This window comes from Nyctibius grandis, chromosome 8 (genome assembly GCF_013368605.1).
Source record: "Nyctibius grandis isolate bNycGra1 chromosome 8, bNycGra1.pri, whole genome shotgun sequence".
In the NCBI taxonomy this organism is placed as follows: Eukaryota; Metazoa; Chordata; class Aves; order Nyctibiiformes; family Nyctibiidae; genus Nyctibius; species Nyctibius grandis.
Genome location: NC_090665.1, coordinates 721,720 through 740,741, shown reverse-complemented (window position 1 = coordinate 740,741; position 19,022 = coordinate 721,720). Strand labels below are relative to the sequence as shown.

General features: G+C 52.4%; 1 protein-coding gene across 14 annotated transcripts in view; it reads right to left on the bottom strand.

The window, feature by feature from the left end:
- Window positions 1-19,022, bottom strand: part of MBNL1 (muscleblind like splicing regulator 1) — an 81,527-nt gene that overhangs the window by 26,723 nt on the left and 35,782 nt on the right. The window contains exon 1 of one of the 14 annotated variants that reach the window (XM_068405982.1): window positions 15,430-15,450. The exons of the other annotated variants lie outside the window; for them this stretch is intronic. The gene's annotated coding sequence lies outside the window, so the exon portion shown is untranslated. Of the gene's footprint in view, window positions 1-15,429; window positions 15,451-19,022 lie in introns of those variants that run through there. 14 annotated transcript variants of the gene reach the window in all.

Below are 19,022 nucleotides of genomic sequence, written 5' to 3'. Positions count from 1 at the left end.
GAAATATTTGGACAGGGGAACGGAGTTTCCTACTGCAAATAAGGGTTAGGATGCTCCAGTAACAAACAGGAACGATTCGTAAGTAGAAGATGGTGCCAACAGGAATCGGTGGTTACGGAGGGTGAATTTTACACGTGTGTGCACATACACGCGTACACGTGTGCACACGTGCAGCTGCCGGTCGCTGTTCACCCGTGGGATGCTTTCGGATCAAATGACCCTCAACCCTCTCCTTTAACACCTCACCCACACCACCATTCAGCATTTAAGCCACTTCGCACAAACAAACCAACCTCATTTCAGCACATCTTCATTTATGTCAATTCTTCTCTTCATGCTAAAACCTACGTTAATTGTTGCTACCTCTAAGTAACACAGGGCAAAATCACACATTCACTAGCTGCCTGGAAGATGGTATCTTACATCAGCATAGTGTAAAAATCACACTTAATTACTGCTAAATGAGTAACATGAAACTACAACATGTTGCTGAAGTTGGAGAGGAGCAATTAACAAACCTCATTCCAAAATGCAGATTAAACTCAATGTCCTTATTTCAGCGGTGGGGTTTAGGCTGCTCCACACCTCTCCAGCCTGGATCCAAAGTCTGCCAGGATGTGCTGGACATCATGACCGCTTCATGTACGTCATAGACTCAAATGCTTTAAAGCCAGAAGAAACCATTCCCATGATCTAACGCGATGTCCTCTGGCTCCTGCGAAGCAAGGAGCCCCCTCCGCTGTTGCCCCATCATTTCTATTGCTTAGCAGCTGGTCTTCAAGGAAGACGATTTACTCCAAGTTGAAGACTACAAGAACAAATCACATCCCCAGGTAAACTGTGCTTACGCTTAGTTATCATTAGCTACTATCAAAATTTTACATCTTTCTAGTTTCTTTGGTGCTTCAGAGTCTAGGGCAGCATTTAACTTGCACCTTCTTGAATTTTCAGATCGCACCAGATCTTCCAGAAGAAATGGCTGGAAATGGCTTTCTTGCCTGACTTACACTCCACGGGCCCTCAGGAACGGTGCACAGAGCAGACCCAGCAGCCGTGCCGGGGCCGCGCGGGCCGCTCTCACATGATGTTTTTCTCCAGCTCTCGTATCAACAGCGCCCGGGCAGAGAGCCCAGGCCGAGCTGAGCAGCCAGCCCGACTGCCATGGAGCGAGGGCAGCGTGATGGTGCAGGGGTTTAAGCTGTCCAGCCTTGGCAAAGAGCAGGTGACAGGGAGGAGTGGGTGGCACTGCCTGTTGTGGGCCAGGGACGCCAGGACGCTACACGGAAAACACCAAACACGCTTTTCCACCCTCGCACAGCTCCCTAAGAAATAAAGAATAAACCCCAAAGCACACAGATTACAGAATCCCAGAATCAATGAGGTTGGAAGAGCCCTCTGGGATCATCGAGTCCAACCATTGCCCTGACACCACCATGGCAACTAGACCAGGGCACTAAGTGCCACGTCCAGTCTTGTCTTAAAAAAGAATTATTGTGCCGAGTTTTTAGCTGGAAATAGGAATCAATAAAAACATGTCTGTAGGAAAATATTTACTTTGTTTATTCGTTTGTTGACAGAAAATGCCTGTTTTCTTGGAATTGCCTATTTATTTCCCCAGACAGGTGGAAATGAGCAGCGCCAGACAGCAGCACTTGCCGGTGTGTTTGGGAACCACTGCGACACGGCAGGGATGGGCTGAAGGAGGGGAACCTTTCCGGGGACAGCCACAGGGAAATGTGTTTTTCCTACTGTATTTTTCAAATTCTCTTACAGAAAAAAATCATTACTTATTGGGGCAGACACATTTCAGCCGTGCAGATTTCTGTTTAAATTACCACTAAAATACCAGGGAGCAGTATAATCATTCAGCTGACAGCAGCTACCATACAAAGCCAAACTTTTAAGCCTTGTTTGAAATACAGGGGCAAGTACACGCTGCCTGCTGCTCTCGCTCCAGAAGCAAACCTTTTAAACTCACGCTGGGTCTCAATTTTTGTCTTAGTTTTTAATATACGAATTTATTTCCTATTCTGTACATTTCGCTTTCACTGCTCAAAAATGCCGTGAAGAAGAACAGCCCCCTCCGGCCGTGGGATCAGGGTGGGTATTTCTACAAGACTTGGATCATCTCACAAACACGTTGGGTTTTGATGTTACACCTAGCTATGAGCCAGAAAGGAGCCCGTTTCGGTGAGGTCACTACCACGTCCTTCTCCACACCACCATCCTTCTGTCAAGTGCAGCACGCCCTGTTTCTCAGATCCCACTCTAGATGTTAGCAATAGAACGGCAATTCTTGCTCTCTGAAAGTAATTTCCTTCCAGAAAATACCCTGATTGCATGTTTAGTAATGAAAAAGTATTCTTGGGATTCACCTCTGAGACTGCAAGCTCCTCTACCCACTGCAGTTACGGCTTTGGTAATACGGGTACCAACAATTTTTACTTTTTCCTTGAGGGAATATTTAATGGAAGTATCAGCAGAAGTCAATAACTAATTAACAAGAAGATAATTTGAGCTTGGTGTGCTGCAGAGCCCTCTGTGCCAGCGTGCCGCTGCCCAGCAGAGAGGCGTGACCCACCGGCAGCCCCGAGGCGCGGTGACAGCCCCGGTGCCCACCCACGGCGTTGGGCAACATCCTCTGTGCCCTGCAAACGCTCTCGCCAAGGCCAGAGCTGAGCCTTCCTCTCACCCACTGGGCAGTGAGTGCCTGCAAACCCCCTGGCTCACGCACACCCAGCCTTTGTGCACGTATCTGCACCAAGGTCTGAAGAGCAGGTCCCTGACTTGGGTAGTTGCTATTAGGCCTTCAAAGCTGTTTCAAGAGCTTGCAAACATCCCTGGCTTTCAGTACCCACATAAACTTCCAACCAATTCAAATCCAAAATAATTTCTTTCCAATATCTCCTTAGAAACACCCTCTGATCTGTCACGCAAAGGCAGAACAGCAAACTCATCACCCCGTCGACTTGGCTCCCGGCTAAAACTTTCTTGGAAAGCGCAGCCCAGTGACGCAATAAATAAGGTCTAATTAGCAAACTGCTCTTGCGAGGTCATTGCTCCTCCGGGTGCAACCCGCCAGGACCCCACGGCGCCGGCGTGAGGGACCCGCGGGACCCCAGGGCAGCCCCCGCGCAGGGGCACTGCCGAAGCCAAGGGACGCTCTGTGCAGCGAGGCCATGTGTAGCTGCTGTCAGCATTCCCTCCAGCCACGGGGTGTGCACAGCCACGGGGACACCGCTCGGCACGGCAACCAAACCCACGGGATGGGAGAGTGGCAGAAGGCGACACTGCGTTTGCATTTCTATTTGTGATGATTAGACAGTGACAGCGCTGGGATGCCGGTACGTTTGGCGAGGGGGCACCCTGCGCAGAGGAGTTGATGTGGGAGGATCGGCAAACGTCAGGTTGGGCACAGCCAAGGCAGAAATACAGAATTTTGAATGGACAGAGACTAAATACAGATCACAGCTATGCTGTCACTTGGCACACCCCCAGAGCGCAGGCTGAGCACGGCCATCCCGCCGTCGCTGTTTAAGGTTATCCCTCTGCAACAGTGTAAACCCACAGGAACCAAACAGAGCCAGCGAGCCGGTGTGTGCCATCGCTCTGCCCGTCCCTGGCACGGCCCTGATGCCGTCCCTCGGCCCGGGCACGCTGCCTGACCCCGCATGGAGCTCTCTGGGCTGCTGGAGGCAGGGAACACCGACCACCCCCCACCCATCTGAAGCGAACACATCTGTAGGGGCGGGTTTCAGAACGGCGGTGGCTCTGGGGCGGTCTCAGACGAGCCGTGCCAGCCTGCCGGAGCTGTTTGTTTGTGCTATTTTTGTACCACTGCGGTAGCTCAGCCCGAGTCACCGAGCGCTTGCTGCACCACTCTGCGCGTGTTTATACACGAACTGCTGCTCACAACAGCAAAGGGGAAAGCTGCTTGTTCTCCATCAGCCCACCAAGACTTTACCATTAAAATACCACCACAGCAGCCCCGGGGCAGAGGAGAACCGAGAGCACCAACGTGCGGAGACGTCACTGGAATGAACCCTGGCTCTGCCCCCACGGCCCCTTGCTTGCTTGCTGAAATTTTTAGCGCACATTGGCTCCGGGACATCCTGAGAGCAAATTAATTCTCCAGTTAAAAACTGTTGCTTAGCAACGGGGTTTGAGATGCAGCAGAGACAAGTGGGGTGCCCGTGATGGCTGGCTGCGGGCGAGGAGCCGCTCTGCCCCGGGGTGCACAGCCCGCAGCCGGTGCCGGACCCCCACCTCGAGGGAGGGGTCTGTGGGGCACCTCGTGTGCAACACGTGAAAACAACCCTCCGGTGCCCCAGGGAAACACACGCTGCGGCCCAAACTCTGCTCCAGACCCTGCTCTCGCTTATTCCAAAGTGAAACTGAAGTGGAAGAAACCCCAGCCCTGTGGAGCTGTTCTGGGTTCATGCAGCACTGCTACCGTTGTTGCTCCTGTTAAATCAAGGAGACAACCTCCACGCCGCAGGATGCAAAGAGCTCGGCTTTTAAACATAAAAATGTGCACCAGAAACAGGCTGTCAGCTCTGCTGAGGGCCTCTGGCAGCTACCACGGCACCGAACCACCTGCGATGTTACAATGGACTCACCAAAGTCACTGTGCCATCAGTCACCACGTCCTGCTTGTCACAACCCGCACCCGCGCGAGCCAGGGCCAGCAAACCAGCAGCCACGCTGAACAGCGCCGCTGGAACACGTTTAGTATTTTTGATCCAAAACAAACACGCAAACACCTCCCTCTTTTAGGGAGCATAAATTCCTTCCGACAGCAGAGAGCTCGGCGCATGAAAACGCAGGCAGGAAGATGGCTGCTACGTAAAATCCGAACGGTGCCTGTAAATGGTAAAACTATTTATACCGATGCCCACGTGTTTTACAGGAAAACACTTGACGACACGAAAGCTATAGTTTGCTTTTTAAAAATAAACTGTTTTCACACGTTTTGTTGTAGTAGCTGGCCTGCCAGGCATACATTCAGATAAACTTCCTTAATATTAAACCAAAAGAGCTACTGGACCTGTTTTACTGACTTGAAGCCCACAGCGTGCAGTCCCGGTGAGTCCATGGCGACTCCGAAGCCGGACGGTGACCCAGAGGCAGGACCACGATGGCTGAGGCACCAGACACGTTGATGTACAGCCCGTTTCGAGACCCAACACATGCCAGAGGAGCTGCTGCACCCCGGCTCCTCCATGCCCACCAGTGCCCAGGGAGGCTGGCCCTGCGGCACCCCCCCACCGCAGCCAGGCCCCGGCTCACAGCCCCACAGCCGGCCAAGGAGACAGTGCGGGCTTGGACACTCCCCAGTAACTCTCACTTGTGACCAGAATGCCTGTGGGTGGCAAACGCATGTCTTCGGAGGAAGACGAGGGCACCGGCCCCCTGCAGACCCCTCAGCCCACTCCACGCCTGGGCTGTGGCACGGGGATGCCGATGGCGGCACACGAGCCGGTGCTCGCACCCTCTCAGACACGCTTTTTCTACTTAAGGTGAAAGCTGAAAACGAATTCAGCTTTTTTCCAGGGGGAAACGGCTGTGATTGTTTTCTTTTGTCCAAACCCCCACACTCCAGATGTGTGGGGAGCTCGTTTTTGGCTCCCCAGGAGGTGTACGAGAGGGCACGGGTATCCCTCACCCTGATGCATCCCTGAGGTTCCTCCGGAAGCTGAGCCAGACAAACCCGCCACTCACTGAACGATAACGAGGTGTGCTTCGTCATTAGCCACTCACGCGGGCACAGAACAGCATGACGTGGGCCGGGTCACCCCGAGGTGCAGACCACAGCTGCTGGCAGCACACTCCCAGTGAGTCTGGAGAACTGGGAGAGACAAACCGCCCCCCCTCGAAACGCACGCACCCGCCTTGAGCCCAGCGAGCGGCCCGGTGACGTGCAGCGTGTCAGGGGACCGCAGGGGCTGGCAGTGATGGATGCAGCAGGTCAGGTCTCTCCCCTCGTTAGCAGCTCAAGCTGCCCTTCACACCTCATCTGTTCCCCCAGTTATCACCGCCACGCTTTGATCCGCCCAAGCACACTTCTCTGGGCTGGCAAATTGCCCCTAAATGTCCCGCTGAGCGACAGCCCAGTCCCACCTCCCACAGAGGTGGGTGAGCTGCCACCGGCCCCAGCTTTATAATACTGGCCTCTAATTAAAGAAACTTGTAAGTAAGGTAGAATCCAACCTACCCACCAAGCACAGAGCTGCCGTGGGGGAGGCGCGGGGTGCGAGCGGCCAGGTCCGACGGCAGCCCGGAGGTGGCACGGTGCCGAGCCAGTGCTGCCGCGCAGAGACCGGCAGCCACGACACCCGCAGCGGAGTCCCTGCTTGCAGAAGGAAGGCAGCAGAAAACGTGATAAGGAGTTGATTAAACGGCAGTGGATGAGAATAAATATTGACAACAGCTGCTGAATTTCTGTTAAACAAAAGATTTCACATAAACACGCGCCGGCCAGTCACAGCTGAACATCCCACTGTAAAACACCGATGCTGAGGAGCACGGCACTGGGTGCACGGCCACAGCACTGGGTGACACCAGGAGAGGGGCCGCATCCATGCCACATGTGTGACACCAGGAGAGGGGCCGCATCCATGCCACACGTGTGACACCAGGAGAGGGGCCGCATCCATGCCACATGTGTGACACCAGGAGAGGGGCTGCATCCCTGCCACACGTGTGACACCAGGAGAGGGGCTGCATCCACGCCACACGTGTGCTGAGACGAGCTGGTGGTGCGCAGCCACCCAGCATCGCTAGGACGGCCCCGGGGCACTGCTCTGCCAGCAGTGGGCAAGCCATGTCCCACTGCCCCCACCTCATCCCAGCAGCTCATCAGCCACAATAACTGACATCAGTAAATCACAAATTTTGGATGGTGTCACTGCTGGAATCCAGGCAGGCAGGAACAGAAAAATCAGCAATAAAAAAAAATCTGTACCTCGTTTCTCCTCGCCATTTCACAACACTCTCACAGCAGTGCCTGACCTGCTGCCTGCTGATTTTGGGGAAGAGCCCCCGGGCCCAGCTGCCCTCACCCCCCGGGAGGTGCCAGGGGTCTGGGGTCACACACCTTGCAGCGCCGAAGATGAAATAAATCGCACGCAGCACCCCGCAGCATCATCCCCGTGCTGCCCCGCGTCGCCGAGTACGGATTGCTGTCAGCACTGACATTATGAAGTTCTCATGGAGAACGCATTTTTAATGAATAGCAACAATAAAATAAAGGATAAAAATCGCCGGGATAACTTTCCAGAGCCCTCAGTTCAGCTTGAATCTGCCTCCCCTCAAGGCTTTCTGCCGGACTGCAACAGCCGCCAAGTGTTAGCAAAGAAAAGCAGAAAGCATTTTTAACAACCACAGAAAAACGCCCTGGGTTTTATTAGGCAGCAGAAACACACAGTTAACCAGCCCTTAAATACGAGTCCTGGGGAGCGGATTTGTAGTGGGGAGTGTGACAGGGTCACGAGAGCAGCGGGACCTGGCAGCCGGCGGTGACACCAGCGCGGCGGTGGCACGCACACCAGCCTTCTCCTTCCTTGTGTTTCGACCAGTCTCCTCTGCAAAGCCCCAAACCAGCCACTTCGCAGCGTCAACAAGACTCAACACCATGTTGCTTTTGCTGGCCTTTGCCTCCCTCCGTTTACCAGCAGGCTTTAGCGTCACAGTCCCTGCAGGGACCCGGGGACTGCCCTGGGTACCACCCGGGCACCATCCCATCGCCATCCCTGCCCGGCTCTGGACAGTGCCTCAGCAAAGCTGGGGCAAGGAAATGCAGCTATTTCACCTCTGACTATAAACTTCTTCATTAAACTTATTAAAGGTGCTGCAGTAGAAAGCAAGCAAATAATTTCTGCTTTTAAAGCGCTGTAAACACTGGGCAGACACACTGAGTACGTCTGGTTAACTCCTGTTTCCAGGAACACCAACCAAAGCTCAGCCACGCTCTGGCAACGAGCTTAACTGTGGTTCGGAGCTGGTTTAAGCTGGGTTTCAAACTGCTCTTTCTCTAAGACCTTAACCCTACAAGTTTTATGCTTTTTAATGATCTTTGTGCATCTTTTCATATCTTTAATTTTCATATCTTTAATTATCTTTGTGCATCTTTTCATATCCAGTACAGCCATAAAAGACACTAAAGTGACCACTTAATGACGTCTTTGTGTGTGTACCTTGCAGGTAACAGTCTCAAACTCCCTAATTTACCGCTCTGGCTTACACTGCTAATGGCACCTGTACGGGAGGAAACGCAGCGGAGCTGTCACATCGCCATGAAATTCAACAGGCTTAAAAAAAAGAAAGAAAACAGAGTAAGCAGACTCCCAGCATGAAACCAGAAGGAAAGAAAACAGCACAGCGGCGTATCCTGCCCCGCTGTCTCTGAAGCCGGCAGGGAGCTGCCCCGGGCTTTGCTGGGAGGGCTCAGTGCTCCGGCCACCCCCGCACGGGGACTGAGGCAGGGACGTGCCCGAGCCTCTCCCCCAGCCAGCGGCGTGGGACGGGATGGGATGGGACGAGATGGGATGGGATGGGATGGGATGGATGCACCTTCTGCTCCAGCCCCACCAAGCCCTCGCCCTGTCATCACCAGCAATCCAAACTGCACAGCCCCAAGCAGGAGCAGACTGGGAGAAAGAAGGGGAAACACAGAGTGATCCCCAGCTCCAGGAGCAGCGGGATGGGGCTGGGGACAGGGATGGGGACGTTCACGCCTGCACCACTTTGCTTTGCACCCTCCTCTCCTGCGCAGCACCTGCAACGGCATCACCGAAAGCTTCATCCAGCCCAAGCCCGTCTGTAGCCCGGGGGTAAGGTGGCCACTGGAGCCTCTACCAAACCACCCTGAATCTCTGTTTCCTAACAGCCGCTGGCAAATGCATCAACAGCTTATGGAAATACACGTTTCTAATCCTTCAATACAATTTGGGATTGATGTTCACACTATTGCAAATATCTGTATATCCACGTGTCTGTACATACACATTGTATGTACCAATTTATCAATATTTAGATTTACACCACCGTCACTCCCAAGACACACCAACTCTGTAGGCTGAGACAGAGTAGCACCGGATTCCTTCCCAAGCACCCTCCGCCTGCCCCCCACAACCAGGGCTGCACTGCAGGCCAAGAGGGAATTGCATTTTTCCAGGCCTATACAGGAAACCCAAATGCCCCCCAAGAGCTGGTTATCTCCCCGGGGCTGCACGTGGGTAACAGCAGCGTTAGAAACTATGTTTCTTGCAGGGACTTCAGAAACTGCTCCCTCTAAACTCCTAAAGCCACAAAATCCTTTTAGAGCAATCTCTAGTAATCCGTATGATCCTTACTCAAGCATGTAATAACTAACATTTTAAGAGTAAAACGAATGACTTTATGTCAAACACACGCAAGATTTAATCTCTTTCTCATTACAGCTTCCAGCAGTGCCAAGCAGCGAGCGGCTGTGACCAAGGCAGCGCTGCACAAAGCCTCGCCAGCTGCAGGTACCCAGGATTACTCCTACCAACACTTCTGCTCACAGTCTATAATCCCCAGTAAACGACTCGGTCTGAAAAACAGTCCCTTTGCCGCCCCGCCTCTGCTCCTAGGATCTCAGCAGCTCCGAGTAAATGATTAAAATGAGCGGCAAGCTGAAGGTCCCTCGGGTTCCACTGCAACTGGTTAATGGATGTACTGCAGCATAATTAATATTTAACAATATTTTCAGGCTTCTGATTTGTTTTGGTGTGGTATGACAGAACACAGGCAAGGTGTCAAACGCTGCTCCAAACTGGGGGAACAAACAAAAAGGACACGGCCCGTGCTCAGCAGAGCTGCTCAGACAGGTGAAGAAGGGAATGCCACAAGAGGGATGACACCGTGTGTGTTATCACACACCTTTTACATAGCTGATGTATTTTAAAATTCTTCAGACACCTGCCCTGGCTGTCTGCAGGGGTGTTCCCACCGTCCCAGCCCCGGCTCCATCCCCACCGCCTGCCCGCACACTCTTTGCAGTCCCGTTGACTCAAGCACATTCTTCTTATTAGATATCAAACGTAACCTTTAAGGTAGATATATGCACGTGTAAAATAGAAAAAGAACCCCAGATGTAACTATTTTCATTTGTTTTTGCAGCACACTGGCATTTTAAACCTCTTCTACCTGGTGAGAAAGGGGAGGTGGTTGGCATGGTGATCCGAAGTGGATAATTAGTATCCTCACCCAAGCGTAAATACGCAGGAGAATTCTCCATTATAGGTGTTATATTTCAAACTGAATTGCTGTAGTTTAAAAATAAAATCCTGCTTTTGTGATGTCAAGAGAGAGAAACTGCCATCACCTGTTGCTTGCATCTGCAAACACAGAGTAAGCTGAGGCCAAATACAGCGAGCCTGAGCTCGCAGCAAGCGGGACACGGGGCTGGGTGGCCCCGGACGTGCCTCTGCCTCTCTCGATTTGTAAAGCTCTTCCCTAAACCGCACGGGCACGACACAGAGCCCTGCTACAGCAGCTTAATAAACGTGACCTGGAACATACAGAACAGGCAAAGCAACAAGCAGCACGAGAGGGGGCAAGGCACCATCGCTGCGCCGATCCTTCTGCGCAGAGCCCGGGACCGAGCCTGGCGGGGGGCACCCGCTGCAGAAGGGACCCCCAGCCTGGCACCCCTGAAGGCTGCATTTAGCTCCCACTGACACCCGCGGCCGCAGTGTACCCCCAGCCTGGCATCCCCCTGCCCAGCACCCCCTGCTCAGCATCCCCAGCCTGGCATCCCCCTGCCCAGCATCCCCAGCCTGGCACCCCCTGCTCAGCATCCCCAGCCTGGCACCCCCCCACCCAGCATCCCCAGCCTGGCACCCCCCCTGCCCGCCCCACTCAGACAGGGCACCTGGCCCTTCCAACACACCGATGGGACCAGCACCCTCCCCAGCCTGCAGCTGGATGCGGCCAGGGACTGAAGGGCCCCTTCCACGACGTGCACAGGGGGGTTGGGGTAAGCTCCAGAACAACTTTATGGCAACGCTACACCATCACATTGCGATTCTGATGTCTGAGCCGTGAGCAACGTTAACAGACTGCAGCTGCAGACTGCCATGTTCCTTTCTAAACGGGAGTGATTTGATAACCAATTCACAACATACCCACTGCAAAACCAAAAATATCCTTTAAAAAAGATCTAAAATATTTTCAGAAAATTTCACCTTAATTATACATGCAATTAATTTCCCTCTTTAAGCTCTGCATCTCATTTCCAGCACGCTGCTCCAACAGCTTTCCACAGCGCTGTAGCTGCGCTCACAGCTGTGCCTGCCTGCGCTTCCACCGCCGCTGCAAAGGGCCTGGGTTTTTTTTAATAATACCAATTTGAAGGCAGTCCTTCACACACGGGGGAGGCAGCAGGAGCCGGTGCATCCTCAGCAATACAGCAGGACCTGGAGCCGCCCCCATCACACCTCACCACCGCTGCTGAAATGTGTCCCTGTTTTTCAAAGCGGCAGAGCGCTGCAGACCTGCGGGACTCATTGAAAACCAAAGACAAGCCCAAGAGCTGCTGACAGGCTGCCACAACGCTCAAACCAGGCACGGCACGGAGCTGCGCTCGGGGAGGAAAGCCTGAGCGTGGGTGTAAGATGCTGCAAAGGGGATAAGCACTGAGACAGAAGAGGGATGTTCCCCAGCCTCGCTCGCCTGTACTGAAGCAATCGCACCAGCTTGGTTTGGATGTCCGAAAGCTTCATTGCTATAAACCTCTTCTGTAACACCTGGGAGGCGCCTCATCTGCCTCCATCCTAATTAATAACCTGGCTGCTGAGGGCCGAAGCCCCAGGTGAAACGAGGACACCGACTGCAAGGCTCTGCTGTGCCGGCCGAGACGTCAGAGGCCGCGCAGCCCGCCAGCGCCGGGCAGCCTCTCCTCGCGTTTATAGTTAAGGTCGTTGCTGAACAACCAAAAAATTAATGTCATATCAATAAATTGTTCTCTGCTTTCCAACAGCACACCGAGGGCCCTCCTTCAGCAATCTGAAGGTCAATTGCTGTCATCATTTTTTGTCTGGATTTTTACTGAAGAGAGGTTGATTTAAAAGCATTGGTGAAAACTGCAGCACCCCCCCGCCACCAACAGTGGAAATCACTGCTGGAATCACAACCTGAAAATGCCAACACGACGTGTTTGGCAAGACCTACCTGCATCACTCCTGCTGGCCCTCCTCTGGAAGGGACTCCACCGGGTACGGGCTAACGGCAGCTCATTTTGGAACCTCAAAGCTGTGCTCAAAAGCTATCTTATGTTCCAGTCAAATGCTGAAAACTCCACATTTTAAAATCCCTCTCATCTAAATGGTCATTTCCACCACTAAAAGGCAGGTGAGGTCTCAGCTGGGAGGACCAGCGGTGCTCCTGTGAGCAGAGAGCACGGAGAACAGAGGGGATGCCTGAGCACGTCCCAACAGCGAAGAGCTGATGATGCCTTCTCCCTGCTGACACGGTCGGTTTAGGGGGAGAGGACAGGTTTCTGGGGAAGGGGAAAAAACAGAATGCGAAATTTGTCAGGTCTTGAGGTACTACTTACAAATATGAAAATTATTTTCAGATAAATAAAACATTTCCCTGAAGCCAAGGTCAACCAGTCAAATGGGAACTGCTCTGCCAATCCATACCAAAGCCAGGGAAATGATTTGAAATGCATTCCCTGAGCCCTGCTCCGAGATGCCACTTTTGTTTGAATGTGAAAAGCAGAGAGGGAATCTTCACCACACAAACACCCAGCACGGGGCCCAAACGAGTCTTTATACAAGTAAGGAAGAGCGGGTTAGCGGCACTACGGGAAGGAACTGCTATTTTTACACAGAAAAGTGAATAGTTTCTTTCTCTCCGACTGCTTTAGCCACAAAATCACCCGTATGCTGAAATCCTCGTAAAATGCCTGAAAAGAAAAACAAGCCAAAACGCTGCCTGTGCAGTGCAAGAGAGTTTACTTCCATCCCCTAATATTTCAGGCAGACAATGAACTGGATCCCTGATCTGCAGAAATCCTGCTGCGTTTGACAGGTGACGTACGTACTCAGACCCGCACAACCAGGCTCGCCCCTCGGGAACCTTTCTCCCAGGTTTACAAAGGATAACAATTTTGAATTACCAGCATGAGAAATGATCTTGAATCAGTAATGCCACCCTGAGCAATAAGCTCTGCTTCTCCGTGCAGCTCCGTCAGAGCTGGCTGGCATTTTTAGTCAAACCAGACACATTAAATCCAGCATGTTTCGCTCGCTCAGAAGCCCCCCGACTGCAGGGCATGGATGCAGGGAGGCTCGGAGGAGTGACCTGCTGTTCAGGAACACAAACAGCTCCCCAGTCCCTAACCCGCACCCGCCTGAGGCATTTTACACCACAGCAAACTTTCTCACATGGGAACATAGCGCTTCAATAACATCCAAACCTTTCTACTTAATTACTGCACATACCGGCACTGCCAAAATAAACCGAGAGCAGTAGCTATGGAGGGGAAGGGGGAGAGATGTCAGGGGCCTGTGACAGAGACTCCCTTGGGCATTTCAGCACATAACAACATGTTCACGCTGGGGGACGCCTGTGTGGGTGCCACTCAGTGTGTGACAGCAGGGGACAGGCTGCCTTCGGCAGCTGACACCGAGTTCTGCCTTTGGCAACCAACAACCTAACACTTCTGGCCCTTTTTGTATGGTTTGCTTACACAGTAATCAAATCAAGGCCATTCAGTCTACTCAGTAATAAAAAAAAAGGAGAGAATGAAGTAACAGCCACAGAAGAAAGGCCTACGCAGGAGGCACGGTTCACTTTTACCTTTTATTGCACTGGATTTCAAAACCGGTTTGGTCTAAACTTATGGGGCTGTTTGAAAAGAGACACAAAAGAAAAACTTAAAAGCACATAGAAAAGGAAGGAAAAACGCTTAAAGCTTCTAGCAATGAGAGACATCAGGCCTGAGGACGTCCCTCTTCCAGCCAGCATCACTGCTGTGACAAAAAAGACAAAGCCACAAATGTACCTGAGTAAGCAGAAAACACTTCCCCTGTCCAACAAGAACTTTAGAAACTAATAAAAGCTGAAGAATTTCTGTTCTGAAAAAAAAAAGAATCCAGAGCGAACAGTTGGTCTGTGTATCCAAACAAGCCAAGAAGTGTCAGCATCCGATTGTTATTTACTGTGCTGATGGGGCTGGAGCTGTCAGAAGCTGCCGTAAGCAGCAGCACGCTGAACGAAGCAGTAATTAATGGGCGATCACGCCCCAGCGCAGCGCAAGGCCAGCTGCCCGCGGGTCAGCTCCTGTCACACCTCACCACGCTGCCTGGGCTGCCATGGGACAACTACAAAGCTTCCCGTGGCTTGACATCACTACGCTTAACGAGTTATCAATGGCAATGCAGTTTTGCAAGACTTAATCAGTAGTTCAACAGGAATTAAATCACAGAATCACAGAGTCAATGAGGTTGGAAGAGCCCTCTGGGATCATCGAGTCCAACCGTTGCCCTGACACCACCATGGCAACTAGACCAGGGCACTAAGTGCCATGTCCAGGCTTTTCTTAAACCCCTCCAGAGATGGTGACTCCACCACCTCCCTGGGCAGCCCCTTCCAATGGCTAATGACCCTTGCTGAGAAGAAATGCTTCCTAATGTCCAACCTGAACCTCCCCTGGCCAAGCTTGAGGCTGTGTCCTCTTGTCCTAGCGCTGGTTGCCCGGGAGAAGAGGCCGATTCCCACTGCGCTACAACCTCCCTTCAGGTAGTTGTAGACTGCACTAAGGTCACCTCTGAGCCTCCTCTTCTCCAGGCTGAACACCCCCAGCTCCCTCAGCCATTCCTCGCAGGTCAGACCCTCCAGACCCTTCACCACCTTGGTCGCCCTCCTCTGGACTCGCTCCAACACCTCAACATCTTTCCTGAAGTGCGGGGCCCACAACTGGACACAGGATTCCTCTTGATTCTGTCGGCTGGCAATTAAATACCCCCGTCCCTTTTGAAACTTTTCTTTTAAAGCTTAATTCTGTCTTTTTTGAAGTGAAAATCAGAGAACAATCATTAAAAGATAAAGATCAGGCTGACAGAAAGTTAGACTTGCATTTTTCCTTAAACGTGCAAGACAGAACAAACACTGCTCTGCTCTTCTTCCTCTCTACTGCATCATAATTATAACGTAAGTAAAATCGTTAGCTTTGGCCCTGGCTGAACTTCATATTCCACCAGTGACATCCTTCTCTCAGACCTAAGACTGATTACCAGAAATCATATATAAGAAGTTTTATGTAAAGGAATAGTAAACACACTTCAAAAGGGAGCAGGGTGAAGGCTGGCTACATGGCACACAACTGCCATGGAAACTTCCCTGATTAAAAAAACCCAAATAAATTACCCATCAGCTACAGGGTAGGGCAGGGGATACCTTCTGTTGCTCTTCACAACTGCTTCTCGCTCTCCTTGCTGTCTGCTGGGTGTGGAAGGAAAGGAGGTGTTTGAAGAGTGGAGGATTTGGTGGAAAAGAGAGCTCACACGTGAAATTTGTCAGACAGCAGGCACTGAAACGCAGGGGGGATGCAGTAAGTTGAGTTTTTAAGAGATCTGGAGGCCAGCTCTAGGAAACGTGCCAGGAATAGCTGGTGGTAGAAAGAGATGCCCCTCAGGACAGGTAAGCAAAGCTCTGGAGAACCATCATGATCAGTGCCACTACAAAAAAAAGGGACAAGGAATAAAAAAGAAAATAGAAACAATTGATTTGGATAGGTAAGACCAAAGAGCCTGAGGAAAAAGCAGTGCAGAGAGCACACCACCACGGGGCAAGTGGAAAGGAGAGGAGGGGGTGGAGGAAGAGGACTGAAGAGGAGAACAAAAGGCTTTGCAAGATGAAGATGGGAAAGTCCAGCGTTTCAAATATCACTAGTTAAAGAATTGAGGTATAAATTTCAGATTTTTTTATAAATGGGTTGATTTTCAGAGAGGCTGAGTGCTTTGTATCCAAAAAACAGGGGACACGCCTCAAGATGTTCCTAAATGCTCAGGATGTCTGAGTAAGCCCTCGGTGGCAGGGCAAGGCGAGGCCCTGACTCAGCTACCCAGGGCCACCCCTAATACACAAAAATAACTTGTTTATTCCTCCTGATGTGTTATTTTTACACTGGCAGCTCTGGGTATCCGTGGCGGTTTGCTGCCCCGCTGGTCCCTGCGAAAGCACGTGGTGGGGGCCGGGTGTGTGAGCCCCGCAGGGCGCCGGATCGGGGACGTCCCTGCCCGGCCTGGCTGTCCCACCTCGGTGCAGAGGGGCTGGGAGAGGTCCTCATACCTGGGGGGGGCTATGAGGAACACCTTCAGCCACTGCCCACCCTGCCAGCCGTGCCGGGCACCCGGGGAGAGCCGCCCTCCACTGCCCTCGGAGCTCCAGAGAGAAAGCCTGTGCCTGCTGGAGGAGGGACGCTTGATTTCTGATGGTCTAGAGGAAAGCCCTTCTAAATCAAAAGGTGCCCGTGGTTTCCAGCGAGGCAGAAACAATTCCTTTACACACACGAGCAGGACGTATCAGCTGAGGACAACTTAGGGATGCCCACCCTGGCTGCACCCAAACCACTGCGTAAAGGAAGAGCCAAAGCGCAGCTTCCCGTTCTGCAGCCTGCACGGCGGCTCACAGCACATTCCTGGAGTAACTCGTTCAAGCTCCTCCGGGGCTGACTTCTCTTCATAAATACTGGGTTTGGTGGATACACGTCCAGCTGAGCGAACACGAACACCCCTGAGGGCTGCTACTAACAAAGCGTGGCTGGCGAAGGGTACGTGGGAGCACGACGGAGCCGGAGCAGGACAGCAGCAGAGGAAGCTGCTGGCAAGTCAATATTGCTCAACACGACACCAGTGTTGGGGAAAAACTGAGAGAGTGGAATAACAGGAAGCTTAGTCACTTCTGGACAAAAAAAGCAAAGCGTACGAGAGCGGGGCGGGAGGGGAGCGGAGCGGCTGGGCTGGGAGGGCCGGGAGAGCGGGGCTCAGCTCGAGGACGGGCAGCAAACCCCTCGCTGTGAGCACGGCAGGGTCTGCTGCACCCCAGGCACCTCCAGCTCACGACTTCTGCTCATGACCGAGGTCAAACTGTGGCCTAGTTAAACCACAGCCCCAGCTTCTCCTCCGCCTTCCCAAGCATGGAGAGCACCGCAGCTGCTCGGCTTGGGGGCAGGTAAGAAAACACTAGGGGAGGCCAAGGAGGGCTGAACTACAGCAGCTAGAATTTCAGGGTGTATTTAATTTTTAACAATTACCATTATCATTCAAATCTACCACAGAACAGCTTCAGGAGGTAAGTGTGAGCGACGCAGCACGGGCCACCCTTCACAGACCGCCCGCTCCCATGAGGAACTGCCACCGACACGGCGATGGAGCCGGCCCGCGGCTGCACCGGGGTGTGCGAACCACGGGGAGAAACGCTGAAAGGAAGATTAGATTTACCTGATGGTGACCTTCCACAGGGAAAAGTCCTCGTTACCCCTAAAATGCGGTCTGCACTGCTGGCTGACCAAGGGTTAATGGCACTGGGTCTTAGTAAAGGGACTACGTTAGAAAAACACAAATCCAAAATTGTACTGCATCGTCTGGAAGGGCATGTGTAGCAAGAGAGAAAGACAAATTTAAAATAATTAGAGGCTAGATAAAGAAAGCAACCAAACCATGCCAAAATGGAAGATAAAATTGATTAATGACGTTTTTTACTGCTTAGGGAAATGAGGGAAGGAAAGGATGTAATGAACAAATGGTTCAGCAGCAGAGAAATAAAAAGAACAACTTTATGGTTTAAAAATTACTACAATGAAGGTCTGTCTGTAAGTAATTCAGATTTCAGTGGCAAAAAAAAAGAGAACCAGTTGATATATTTGCTATCAGGAAGAAAAGGGAGAGTTAAGTGTCTTTAACAAAGAACAAGTTTAAGCAAGCAAGGGTAGCAAAGGAAAAGTGTCGTGGGCAAATAAAGGCTGATCCATCAGGTTTGTTTTACCTAGCAAGTGTGTGCTGAGGCACAATAAAAGCTTCCTAACCAAATAAACAGCCTCGCAGCCCCTGCAGGCTGACCGCAGCCCGGCGTGCGGCCCGAGGCCCGGGCCAGCGAACCCGAGCAGTGGAGCCACGCGCGAGGGCTCACATAAAGCACCGCTTCACGATGCGTTTTGGGGCTCGCTTGTCGTGTTTATTTAAAAAAAACCAAACCCAAACACAGCCCTGAAGTGGTGTAACAGCTACATGGGAAAACAAGAACAAGAGGAGGACACCAGCCCCAGCCAGTGGGAAGGGAAGCTTGCCTTGCCTTGTTTCTAACACACAGAATCAACCAGGTTGGAAGAGCCCTCTGGGATCATCGAGTCCAACCATTGCCCTGACACCACCATGGCAACTAGACCAGGGCACTAAGTGCCATGTCCAGGCTTTTCTTAAACCCCTCCAGAGATGGTGACTCCACCACCTCCCTGGGCAGCCCCTTCCAATGCCTAATGACCCTTGCTGAGAAGAAATGCTTCCTAATGTCCAACCTGACCCTCCCCTGGCCAAGCTTGAGGCTGTGTCCTCTTGTCCTAGCGCTGGTTGCCTGGGAGAAGAGGCCGACTCCCACTGCGCTACAACCTCCCTTCAGGTAGTTGTAGACTGCACTAAGGTCACCTCTGAGCCTCCTCTTCTCCAGGCTAAACACCCCCAGCTCCCTCAGCCGTTCCTCGTAGGTCAGACCCTCCAGACCCTTCCCCAGCTTGGTCGCCCTCCTCTGCACTCGCTCCAACACCTAGAAACGTGCACGTTAGCGACACGCCACACGCGTGGTGCGGCGGGGAGGGAGAGCAGAGCACACGGAGCAGCTAGTGCGCAGCCTGAGCACCTCAGGCCACATGGGACGAGCCCAGCAGCATGGCATGGCCCTGCCGACATGCAGGTGGAGGGCAAAGGGGTGGCCGGCGGGCACCTGGGTGAGGCTGGCCGAGCAGAGCCGGCACTGCCTTTGCAAACCTCACCGGG